Raw genomic sequence first — 11,641 nt, 5'->3', positions numbered from 1 at the left:
AAAATAGCAAGTTTTGTTTTCTTGTCCTTGGGTAAACAGATTGTCTGGAAGGCAAAAAGGAGACCAGGATGGGAAGTTTGCCCTTGAGCTGGCAGACTGACTGGGAAAATAATTATAGTGATTTATGGATTGTCCAAGATATACTGAGAATTCAATTGTGGGAAATATTTTACATGCTGTCTCGAATGATGTTGGCCAGTGTCTCTCTTGGCACCTTCACCTTAGTTAACCCATAATTGCACTATTTGCCACCTCAGAATTCCTCATAACATTTAAAGTCTGGAAAGGGTATTGTGAATGTGGTAATACCTGAGTTGAACCCTACAGGATAATAAAATTTTAAACATCAAATATACAGTATAAGAGCTTTTTTTTTTTTTGTCTGTGAATAAAGAGGAAAAATGAGAATGTGAATCATGGAGAATGTTAAAAATACCAAAAGTGATATAATGGGAATGAATCTGGAAGGACAGGTTAGCATCTTTGTATGGAAGGCATTACATGGGAGCTGAAGCATTTTGATCTTTATCACACATTCTATGAAAGCCATTGTGAAGTTCTGAAAAGAGAAAAGAGATCATGTAACTTATAAAATGCTTTGGATGTCAATAAAGCATAAGTAAGAGGTGAGATCTAGAGGACAAGGAGACCATTATAGTCCTGAACTATCCCAAAGACAATACTTCTTCCCTGTGTTTCTTTTTTTTTTCTTTTTTTAAAGATTTTATTTATTTATTTATTTGAGAGTGAGAGAGAGAGAAACAGCATGAGAGAGGATAGGGTCAGAGGGAGAAGCAGGCTCCCTGCCGAGCCAGGAGCCCGATGTGGGACTCGATCCCAGGACTCCGGGATCATGACCTGAGCCGAAGGCAGTCGCTTAACCAACTGAGCCACCCAGGCGCCCCCCTGTGTTTCATAAAAGGTTAGTTATAAGCAAAATTATGTAATAAGGCCAACTAAATATAATGTCTCTTCTCTGTATTTCAGCTTCTCGGTACTTTTTTTTCAGTACTTATTCTTTAATTGTTTCTGTTGCCCTTTGGTTATTGTGGTCCTTATTTGACAAATGTTATCAGTGTACAAAGTGTCCAGACCTTTCTTGAGTCCCAGTTTATATGTCAAACTTGCCCATATTGGTCATCTGCTGTCCTCCCTTCTTACACTAAACTTAGAACCTGCTCTCTAATGGACAAAAGTCCATCAAGAGTCAAATAATTGGTAAGTAATCATAACTATTTGAATGCCTAAAGTGCAGCATTTAATTCATTACTTATCAGCTTTGGAGGCTGAATGGCAGAGAAGTGGTATAACCTGCAGAAGCCTGAGTTGACTGAACTGGTTTTATACTCAAATTACTTAGACTTCAAACTCCAAACTGAAAAATCTGCTGCTCTTATTTTTTTTTAATTTAAGCTTTATTCCTTTTAATCAAATGTAGACTTTCATACAGATTAAAAAGTCAAATAGCTCTACGAGGCTTAGGAAGGAAAATAACACCTCCTCACCATGCACTTATTTTCCACTCCCTACTTGTAGTAGTTGTAGTTGATCCTTTTAAGCCTACCTTTCTCCAAATACTATGCATATATTGCTGTTCCTGATGTTTATTTCCAGTTTGGAGTATCATGCATTGACTTGCCATTATGGAAGATGAAATCTTAGCTTTTTCATCACCACCATCTCTGCCTTGGCTACCTGGGCACATGAGAACATTTCTTGTGTCCTCTCCCATCTTCTAAATATAGTTCTATCATAATTTTTTATTAAATGAGTGTATTGGGAAGCAGGAAAATGACTATTAATGGTTAAGAGCCTGAAATCAGGTCTTATGGGTTAAAATTCTGGCTCTGGTTATAGTCACTTAATCATTCTATGCTTCAAATTCTTCACCTGTAAAATAATGACAAAATGAGTACATATACATTATATTATTTTGTGAGGATTATGGGGGTTAATACATATATACATACTGTATATAAAACATGTATGTTATATGTTAATCTATATATATAGATTATCTTATCTCTCGTGTTAAATCCACTGTAAATCGTATATATTTCCTATATCCCATGTCTTATCCTTTCTTGGTTTACTTCCTCATTTTGGGAATGCTTTCTTTCTGAAAACAGATACAGAAGAAGCACAGTTCTGGAGACCTTCCATGTCCAAGTTTTCTCTTGTGCTACCCTCATACTTAAATAATAGTTTAGCATAAAATTCTAGGAAGAAAATAATTTCTCTTAGGATTTTAAAGATTTTTTTTTTTGAGAGAGAGAGAGAGTGCTCATGAGCCGGGTTGGGGGGGGAGGCAGAGGGAGAGGGAGAAGCAGACTCCCCATTAAGCAGGGAGCTCCAGGGGGTGGGAGGACATTCAGGGCTCCATCCCAGGACCCCGGGATCATGACCTGAGCTGAAGGCAGAGGTTTAACTGACTGAGCCACCCAGGCATCCCTCCCTTATGATTTTAAAGGCATAACTAACTTTAAATAAAATCTGACCTCCCTCCCACGTTTTCTGTATCCTTTCTATGAGACTCCTAGTATTTGAAAGTTGGACCTCTAATTTACATACCCTGGTCTCCTTCCTCATCTTTTTGCCTTGTTACTTTACTTTCTAAAACATTTCAACTGTCTTCTAATACTTCTATTTAATTTTACCTTCCTCATTCTCTCTCTCTCTCTCTCTCTCTATACGGTCTGAATATTCTTTGGTTGTAGCTATTTTGGTTTCATGGATGCAATATTTTCTCTTGTTTCTCTGAGGCTATTAATGATAAATTTTTCGAGGTTGTAATTTCCCTAAGTAGTCTTTTTTTTTATTCTCTTGAAGTTGTTGTTCACTGTTTGCTTCATATCAGATCTTTCCCTCCAATCCTGACTCCTTACTGTCTGCTTGTATTTAAGAACAGGGCACTAAAAAGCCCTTTTGAAATTCTGTATGCATGCAAACCCAGCTGGGCTGCCAGAATTCTGGGCATAGATTAGGAGGAAGAAGGTGGGGGATTCACGTGGGTAAATTTTGAATCTCCCCCTCGCCCACCCCCACTCCGATTTCAGTGCACCATCTTGGATTGAGCCTGCTTTCCCCTTCTGCCACAGTTCACAGACCTTGTTTACCCAGTATATCTCCTGTCTGTACAGGGAGTAAGGAGAGATGATCACATGGTTGTATGGGGCAAGGGAGGTAGCCTGGGGGCAAAAATGCCTGAGCCTTTCTCTCAGTTCTTTAATGAATAATGGGCTACTTTAGGTATCCCCTACTGTCAGTTTAGGATTTCCTTTCTTAAGTATGTTATTTGTCACTTGTCACTCTTTTTAAATTCTAAAATGGTTTTCTATTTTCTCTCTCTTTCATTTTTTTTTTTTTGACTTTGTGAGTTTTTGACTTCCTTTTTCTTTTTGCAGTCTGTATTATTTCCTCAGGCTGTAGGATTCTGACACCAATTCCCACATGTGGGTTTTTCCCCCATACCAAGCAATTCTCTGACACCAACTCTGTGTCCTGCAATTCAACTCAATTCTGATACTATAGTCATCTGAGAAGAGAGGCAAAACTGAAAAAGAACAAAAGCCTTTATTTGGGGCCTCAGAATTGCAATTTGGGGAGCACAGACTCAGGTAGAAACCCAAATAGTATCCCACCGAAGGGATGAAATTGTCACCGGCTAGGTCCCAAGACCTGACTTTGACTGCTTACTTTCACTAACCTTTGTCTTACATTTTTCCTTGACCTCTTCTTTCTAGCTTACCTTTTAACTCAGGCAAATGAAACCACCCCTCAGGTGATGTTGCCTGCCCTGACAAGACCTACTATAGCTCAGACCACCCAGACCTTTTGAGCTAAACTTGTGCCTGCACAGATGGACCAGGGAATAACCCCTGGAATGACTGAGAATTGCCTTTACATCATTATAATACTAAAAAATAATAATAATAAAATAAAAATGAAAAAATAAGATCTCCATACAAGGAGTCAGATCAAACTAGACATACAAGGAGGAACCTCAGCCTCATTTACATAACATATAATGTATGTATAGGCACAATGTTTCCTTAAGGCACGTGTGTGACCTTATGCCTGCCTCTACATATGATGACAAGGCTTCCTTATCTAAATATCCATCCTAACCTTAAATAAAAGGGATCCATTCACCCTTGTGAGGGAGTCACAGTCTTTGGAAATTATTCCTTGTGATCTCCTTATTTGCTGCAAATAAAGTTTACTTTGTGGGACAACTCATCTGATGTATCTGACTCACTGAAGAGAAAACTCACATTGGTCCGGTTATAAAAGCAAGGGGTTTTTATGAGAAAGAGGAAAGGTGGCAATTATATGACCTGGATAAAAAAAGAAAAATAAAATGTCAATTGGCACTAACTGGCTGAACTGCTTTTGTTTACACATTGATTGACTATTCTGTTGGCGTTAAACGAAATTATTCCTGGTATGCGTTAGCTAACTATCTTCTCTTCAGAAAGTCTGCAATCAAGTCTTATGATCAAGATAACTCTCGTCCTGTTGACTTTTAAGAACAATTCCTTGTAAAAGAATTGCTGCTTCTGGCCCAGTTCAAGAGTCTTTTTGCCCAGTTCAAGAATTCATTAGCCATTTGTTTTAGAAAGGAGAATGGAGCTTGTCTCAAAATGGAGTCTCTCATGTCCCCAGGTTTCATACAGTTTTATTCTAGCTACCTGGAAATGGTGTCAGATCCCACAGGTTAAGGGCTCAGTCCTACAAGACTGCTCCCCTCATCCCCAACTTCAGATGCCAATTGCAAATCCAGATTGTCACCTGAGCTTCTATAGTTTGGAGGTTCTGAAGACCTCCTTCTTGTGTGATTAATTTGCTCCAGTGGGTCATACAACTCAGAGAAACATTTTACTTATGGAATTGATGCACAGAGCAAGGTATGTGGGAAGAAGTGCAGAGCTTCCATGCATTTTCCAAGCATGCCACCAATCCAGCACTTCCACGAGCTCAACCAACCCAGAGGTTCTGAGAACCCCATCCTTTTGGTTTTTATGAGGTCTTCATTACATAAGCACAACTGATTAAGTCATTGGCCATTGGTGACTGAACTCGATTTCCAGCCCTTTCCTCTCCTCGGAAGTGGGGGAGTAGGATGGGACTGAAAGTTCCGATTCTTTAATCCCTTGGTTGGTTCCTCTGGTGACCAGCCCCCACCATTCTTAGGTTGCCTGAGGGCATTCCAAAAGTCACTCGTTAGCACAACAAAATAGATCTTTATTGCTTTCCTCACTTAGGAAATTCCAAGGGTTTTTAGGAGCTCTGATAGGAACTAGTTAAAAGACCAAATATATATTTATTATTATGAAGTACAATATCACAGACTTCCATAACTAAGTACCACTAACTGGATGGTTTAAACACAGAAATAGATTGTCTCTTATTTCTGGAGGCCAGACGTCTGAAATCAGGGTATAGATACAGTTGGTTCCTTTTGAGGGCTGTGAGAAAAACTACTTCATGCCTCTCTCCTACCTTTCAGTAGACTCCTGCATTTTGGCTTGCAGATGGCATTATTCTCATGACTTCACATACTTTTTCCTTTATGCATGTCTGTCCCTATATTTAAATTTTTCTCTTTAAGAAGGACACCAGTCATATTGGATTAAGGCCTACCTTAATGGCCTCATCTTAATTTGATCATCTACAGAGACCCTATTTCGAAAGTCACATTCATGGATACTGGGGGTTAGAAATTCAACATCTTTTGGGGGGATACAATTCAATCCATGACACTGTTGCTTTAGGAGAGTTTAAGGAGACAGCAAAAGCAAATATATTTTTTTTAGTCCACCATCTTAAATTTAAAAATCTACCCTTTGTTCTTTTGACTATGACATACTCTACATTTTTTGTCTTTATTTTGTATCCAAAGCACTCAGGATATAAACACAGGTAATGTTAGAGTTGATAGCAGTTAGTTCAGTTCTAACAGGATAACTGGAGGCCAGCATAGTGGAAGCTATGGCTACCTATAGGGAAAGTTAGAGGCCTATCCTGGCAGCACTCCACAAGGAGCCAGATCAAACTAGACAGGTCCAAGATGGCGGGTGCCATGACAGGAAACCCTTGACCAAATAAGGAAGAAAAAGTGTAAAACCCTTCTTCCAAGAAATCCTTGCCCCAAGTAATGAGTATTCCATCCCTTTGTTAACAATTGCCAATAAAAGATAGAAACCCAAACACTGGGGTGCTCAGCTTTCTCTCTCTCTCTTGAACTCACTTGTTCTCACATCTCGAGTGTACTTTGGCTTTAATAAATTTTACTACTTTTGTTGCTTGTTAGTGCTGTGTCTGTCCTTGAATTCTTTCTTGTGACATGACCAAGAACCTTCCTGAACATCTTTGAGATGGGTGGGGTCATGGCCCCAGGGCCTGGAGTCTACCTAGTTCACTGGGCAACAGTAATATGCCATCAAATAGCACATAGAGTCTACTGGGAAAGACTACCTGAAGCTAAGGACTTAAATGCCATTAGGACTCCCTCTAACTCTGTATCTATCTCTCCATATCCCTACTTATATATATCTTACTTCTCTGAATGTCACTTTCTTTGTCTTATCTCATGCACTTGGACTGCATGAAATTAAAACGATGGCTATTGTAAGCCTCTGATCTTATATCATCCAAGTTCATCACCAGAGAAGAAGTTTACTTTGTAAAAAAAGAGACAAGCCCCGGATGCCTGGGTGGCTCAGTCGGTTGTCTGCCTTTGGCTCAGGTCATGATCCCAGGGTCCCGGGATTGAATCCCACATAGGGCTCCTACTCAATGGGGAGCCTGCTTCTCCCTCTGCCTGCCACTCCCCCTGCTTGTGCTCTCTCTCTCTGACAAATAAATTAAAAATTTAAAAAAAGAGAGACAAGTCTCAAATGGAGTCACTTGTGCTAAGCCCACATCACCATAGACTGAATACCTAACCTAATTGCAGTTTCAGCTTCTCCTAGGAATATGACCTTTCACCAGTCAATCTGGAACTACCTGATTAGCACTAGTGAGGTAATCTGCCTGATAGGCCCCCTACCTTCTCTCAAAGGAAGGTGACCTTGCCTAAAGTAAGCGCTCTGTGCAAGAAACTTTCTTTTTCTGCCTCCTTCTGCCTATAAAAGCTTTCTACTTTGTATAGTTTCTTGGAACTCCTTTCTATCTGCTAAGATAGAAATCATCAAATAAAGCCAATTAGATCTACAAATTTACTCATCTGAATTTTGTTTTTTAACACTTTCCTTAGTTCATATGTGAGAAATTTTAAGGATTCTGATTAGTCTTGTGTAAGTCATGGGACTTTCTAAATAGTCAAGGCTGTCAAGGTTAGTGGGCCCCACTAGAGGTATCAGTGTGGGAAGAGGAGTTCCCCACAATCCTGTATATGCCCCCCAAAACAATGAGAAGTAATGGGCATAGTATTAGTTAATGTACATTATAAGCACTAAGACAAAGATAAGAACACAGTGCTTTGGAAGCACATTGAAGAGTTACAGAACCCAGGCAAGTGAGATGAAAAAGATTTCCTGGAGAAGGTGATGCCTGAACTAAAGAATGATTTACAGGAATTAGACAGAAAGCAATAGGAAGAATCTTTGAGAATATCCAGTGGCCAGAAACAAGGGCAGTATAGGGAAAGAAGTAGTTTAAGTAACTTTGTATGCCTGGAACATAGAGTGCAAAATAGGACATGGGTGAATGTGAGGCCAGAGAAACAGCAGGTTGATCATAAATGCTCGATTTTTCTAAGGAATTTCCACTTTTCTTAAAGACTATGGAGAATCTCTGACCACTGAATGATATTTAAGAAGAGAATTGATGCAATGAAATATGGCTTTATTATATTTATTCTGGCATCAGTGAGCTTTTTCTCTCTGTCTCTCTGTCTCTCTCAAGGACAATAATAAAGACTAATTAAAAAATGGGTTTGAGTAATATTGGTGGTTTAAAAAACCTGCCCATAAATTCTTTAACACTTCTCCCATCTGAGGGCAGTACTGTTGTCCTCTCCCTTTGATGCTGGGCAGGACATTGTGATTGCCTTGAGGAATAAAATGAGGCAGAAGTGTCATATCAGAGCTTAAAAGTTGAGGTTTCAAAGGCCATGTGCTTTCTGCTGATTTGTTTTGGGAAATTTGCTCAGAGAGCCTTCATCTGCCATGGAAAAAGCCTGCCTAACTTGCAGCCACTATGTGAAAAGACCCATGGTGAGATTATGAAGAAGAAAGGTCTTGGGCAACCACAAGATGAGTAGTACATTCCGCAATCTCACTTCCCTAAAACCTGCTCCTATAGCCCTAGGGACTGGGGACTACGTGCTGGGAGGCCATCCTGGAGGAAAAGGCTTGAGAATAGTGCATCTCCAAAGCAGATCAAGGATGTTATGCCCCAAGGCTGTACTTTAGAGTGTGATTAAACAAAAACAAAGAAGGAGGGGGCGGGCTCAAGAAGGCTTTGAGTCACAGAGCATCATCATGGCAGATTGGTCCAAGATAGCTTTAGTCTGGTTCATACACGTCCCCTAAAGGAAAGTGACCCTGCCACAAACAATCCCCTCTTTCTAGTAACTTTTTTGTCCCACCCTCTTCTGCCTATAAAAGTCTTTCATTTAGGGGGTGCCTGGGTGGTGAAGTGGGTTAAGCTTCTGACTCTTGGTTTTGGCTCAGGTCATATCAGGGTCGTGAGACACTGCTCATCAGGGAGTCAGCTTGAGATTTTCTCTCCCTCTCCCTCTGCCCCCTCCTGCTTGTGCATGCGATCTCTCTCTCATTTTTCTCTCTAAAATAAAAAAGTAAATCTTTAAAAAAAAAGAAGTCTTTCATTTTGTACAGCTCTTCAGAGCTCCTTTCTGTCTAGTAGATGGGATGTTGCCCAATTCAGGGATCATTGAATAAAGCCAATAAGATCTTTATTTTTTTTTAAGAGATTTCATTTATTTATTTATCAGAGAGAGAGAGAGAGCACAAGCAGGGGGAGCGGCAGGTAGAGGGAGAAGCAGGCTTCCCACTGAACAAGGAGCCCGATGAGGGACTTGATCTCAGGACCCTGGGATCACCACCCAAGCCTAAGGCAGACACCTGACTGAGCCACCCAGGCATCCTGCCAATAAGGGCTTTAAAACATACTCAATTGAGTTTTGTTTTTTAATAAAACTAAACTAACATAGTGACAGTTGGGACAGAGCAAAGTGAGCACATTCAAATTATCAAGAAGGAAGATCCACCTATGCACAGTCCTGAGGCAAGAAAGATTCCTGGTCTTGGAGTCATCCTGATGGTAGTTGACACTGTTTTGCAGATGGCAGTTTATCTAAAAATTCAAATTAACTAACTCCTTTGTTTAAATTCCAAGCATATGAAGTGAATTTGGCAAATGGTTATGAGTTGCTGAACCTCGTTATTATATTTCTCATTTGAGATCAATACATTGAAATTCTGGTTTTACACATTAGTTTATTTTTATTAATTTATTTTTTATTAAAGTATAGTTGACATACAATGTTATATTAGTTTCAGGGGTACAACATAATGATTTGACAATTCTATGTATTACACTATGCTCATCACATTAAGTATAGTCACCATCTGTCACCATACAACATTATTACAATATTATTATTATTATTATTGAAGGAGAGAGAGAGAGTGGGCGGCAGAGGAAGAGGGAGAGAGAGAATCTTAAGCAGGCTCTATGCCCAGCATGGAGTCTGACATCAGTCTCAAACTCATGACCTTGAGACCATGACCTGAACTGAAATCAAGAGTTGGATACTTAACCGACTAAGCCACCCAGGTGCCCCATAATAATCATTTTTATAATATTATTGATTCTATTTCTTATGCTGTACTTTTCATCCCTGTGACTTATTTATTTTACAACTGGAAGTTTATATTTCTTAATCCCTTTCACCTATTTTCTCCATACCTCCAACCCCTCCCTGCTGGAAACCACTAGTTTGTTCTCTGTATTTATAATTCTGTTTCTGTTCTTGCTTGCTTGCTTGTTTGCTCTGGTTTTTAGATTCCATATGAATCTAAATTCCCAAATCACATGATATTCGTCTTTCTCTGAGTTATTCCTTTTAGCATAATACTTTCTATGTCTATACATGTTGTCATAAATTGCACGATCTCATTTTTTTATAGCTGAATAATATTCCATTGTATGCATATATACCCCCTCTTCTTTATCCATTTATTTATTGATAGACACTAAGTTACTTCTGTAACTTGGTTATTATTATAACGCTGTAATAAATATAGGGGTGCATATATCTTTTCAAATTAGTGTTTTCATTTTCTTGGGGTAAATAGCCAGTAGTGGAATTACTGGATCACATGGGATTTCTATTTTTAATTTTTTGAGAAAACTCAATATTTTTTTCCATAGTGGCTGCACCAATTGACATTCCCGTCAATGATGCACAAGGGTCCCTTTCTCCACATTCTCACCAACACTTGTTATTTCTTGTCTTTTTGATAGTAGCCCTTCTGACAGGTGTAAGGTGGCATGCATTTCCCTAATGATTAGTGATATTGAGCATCTTTTCACATGCTTTTTGGTACACATTAGCTTAAATGTGATAATATAAAAATATCCTGAATAAAAAAGAAATCAGACCTACTTATATGTATGGTCAATTCCAGCTGTTTTCATATTCTAATGATTGACTGAAGGAAAAATATAAAAAAGTATTTTAAGAGCAATTGAGAAAATGTGAATATAAACTCCGTATTAATGTTGGAAAATATTGGTAATTTTTTTAGGTGTAATAGTATCATGATTATGTAGGAACATTTCCTATTCTTAGCAGGATTATATTGAGTATTTTGGGGTGAAGTGTCATGAAGTTTGTATTTACTTTCAAATGAAAAAAATCAAGGTGGTGGGTATATAAGTGTTCATCCTACTATTTTTTGAAATTTTTTACCTATTTGAAAATGTTCATAAAAGATCAAAAAAATTCTAACCCTTGAGAACACAAAAAATTAGATTACAAGAAAAAATTGAAATGTGTATTTGAGAAAATGTGAGCTTTTTTTAAGACCTTATTGTTCTTGTTTTTTTAAGATTTTATTTATTTGAGAGACAGAGAGAGAGAGATCACAAGCAGGGGGGAGGGGCAGAGGGAGAAACAGGCTCCTGGCTTAGCAGGAACCCGATGCAGGGCTCAAAGCAGGGCTCGATGCAGGGCTCAAAGCAGGGCTCGATGCAGGGCTCAATGCTGTGCTCGATCCCAGGACCCTGGGATAATGACCTGAGCCTAAGGCAGATGCTTAACTGACTGAGCCACCCAGGGGCCCCAGGACCTTATTATTTTTAGAGCAGTTTTAGGTTCACAACAAAATTAGGAGGAAGATAGAGATTTCCCATATACCTACTGCCCCCCACACATACATAGCCTCTCCCATTATTAGTATTCTCCACCACAGTGGTACATTTGTTACAACTGAGGAACCTACATCGACACATCATAATCATCCCAAATCCAAAGTTTACATTAGGGTTCAGTTTTGGTGTCATACATTATACGGGTTTGGACAAATGTTTAATGACATGTATCCATCATTATACGAGAATTTTCACTATTCTCCACCTAGTCATCCCCGACCCCCAACCCCTGGCAACC

The sequence above is a fragment of the Neomonachus schauinslandi genome, chromosome 5 (genome assembly GCF_002201575.2).
Source record: "Neomonachus schauinslandi chromosome 5, ASM220157v2, whole genome shotgun sequence".
Classification (NCBI taxonomy): domain Eukaryota; kingdom Metazoa; phylum Chordata; class Mammalia; order Carnivora; family Phocidae; genus Neomonachus; species Neomonachus schauinslandi.
The sequence above is the reverse complement of the archived record's forward strand: the minus strand, read 5'-3'. Positions refer to the sequence as shown.